The 1,630-nt window shown below is 51.5% G+C and overlaps 1 pseudogene; it reads left to right on the top strand.

Annotated features, from left to right (window-relative positions):
• The first annotated feature begins 308 nt into the window (after positions 1–308).
• On the top strand, positions 309–1,345 carry LOC144820810 (28S ribosomal RNA; annotated as a pseudogene).
• The last annotated feature ends 285 nt before the right edge of the window (positions 1,346–1,630 follow it).

Here is a 1,630-nt window from a genome sequence, read left to right as displayed (position 1 = left end):
AGACAATTTTAAATTATTGGAATAGTACTGCAGGGTGTACTATCCCTGGCCTATATGTTATCCCAGTTCCAGTGAGGACAGCGTTCAGTGTGGCTGTACTCCGGAGCAAAAGAATATTGTATTGTTGGAAGCAAAACCGAATTGACACTGATGGGTAGCATAATAACCCGGAATGAGCCACCGTGAGGCGGTACAGAAATAGCCAAATGCCTTGTCATCTACTTAGTAACAGGCCAGAATAGATGAATGAGATTCCCACTGTTCCTACCTACTATCTAGTGAAACAACAGCCAAGGAAACGGGCTTGGCAAAATCAGCAGGGAAAGAAAACCAGCTTGAGCTTGACTCTATTCTGGCACTGTGAAAAGACATGAGAGGTGTAGGATAAGTGGGAGACCCTCGCGCCGGTGGTGATATACCACTACTCTTATTGTTTTTTCACTTACCCAGTGAGGCGGGGGCGAGCCTAGTGGGGCTCTCGCTCTGACTCTAAGCACCCGGCGCGGCTGGGTGCGACCCCCCTCTAGGGACAGTGGCAGATGGGGAGTTTGACTGGGCTGGTACACCTGTCAAATGATAACGCAGGTGTCCTAAGGTGAGCTCAAGAATGACAGAAACCTCCAGCGGAGCAGAAGGGCAAACGCTTGCTTGATCTCAATTTTTAGTCTGAATACAGACCGTGAATGCGAGGCCTCATGATCCTTCTGACTTTTTGGGTTTCAAGCAGGAGGTGTCAGAAAAGTTACCACAGGGATAACTTGCTTGTGTCTGCCAAGCGTTCATAGTGACATCACTTTTTGATCCTTCGATGTCGGCTCTTCCTATCATTGTGAAGTAGAATTCACCAAGCGTTGGATTGTTCAAACACTAAAAGGGATCGTGAGCTGGGTTTAGACCGTCGTGAGACAGGTTCGTTTTACCCTACTGATGATGTGTTGTTGAAATAGTCATCCTGCTAAGTAGGAGAGGAACTGCATGTTCAGATTTTTGGTGTATATGCTGGCTGAGGAGCCAATGGGGCAAAGCTACCATCTATGGGATTATGACTGAATGCCTCTAAGTCATAATCCCCCCTACAGCATAACAATACCTCAGTGCCAGGGATCCTCAGTTGGTCTGGGATAGCCAGCCTCTTTTGGGGGCGCCGGTGTGTAGAGGCGCTCGCTTTGGGACCTGAGCGTGGACAGAAGGGGGCCACCTCCATCGCCTTTAGTGCACCGCATATTCATTGGGCACCTGGTGCTAAATCATTCGTAAATGACCTGATTCTGGGTCAGGGTTTCATAAGTAGCAGAGCAGCAACCTCGCTGTGGTCCATTGAAAGTCACCCTCAGGGCCAAGCTTGTGTCTCTCCGTGCATGGGCGCCAGCAGAAGCCCTCCTCCACCACACGCAGGGGTGGGTCCCTCTACCATCCGGGCTGGCTGGAGGGACGTGGAAAGGGCGATGCAGGCCTGCGGGAGACCGCCTTCACCATATGCCCTCTGGCACAGGGTCTATCCCTCCCTTCCCGGCTACACTGGGGTATTGGACAGGGGCCACTATCCCCTGAGGGTCAGCAGGGTGACAGGATGGCCTTGGCCGGCCGGGCCTCTTTCTTTCCCACTGCTTCCACGCAATTCAAGCAGGGA

Source organism: Lissotriton helveticus, chromosome 2_1 (assembly GCF_964261635.1).
Source record: "Lissotriton helveticus chromosome 2_1, aLisHel1.1, whole genome shotgun sequence".
Lineage (NCBI taxonomy): Eukaryota > Metazoa > Chordata > Amphibia > Caudata > Salamandridae > Lissotriton > Lissotriton helveticus.
Note: the sequence above shows the minus strand (reverse complement) of the source record. Positions and strands in the feature narration are given on the sequence as shown.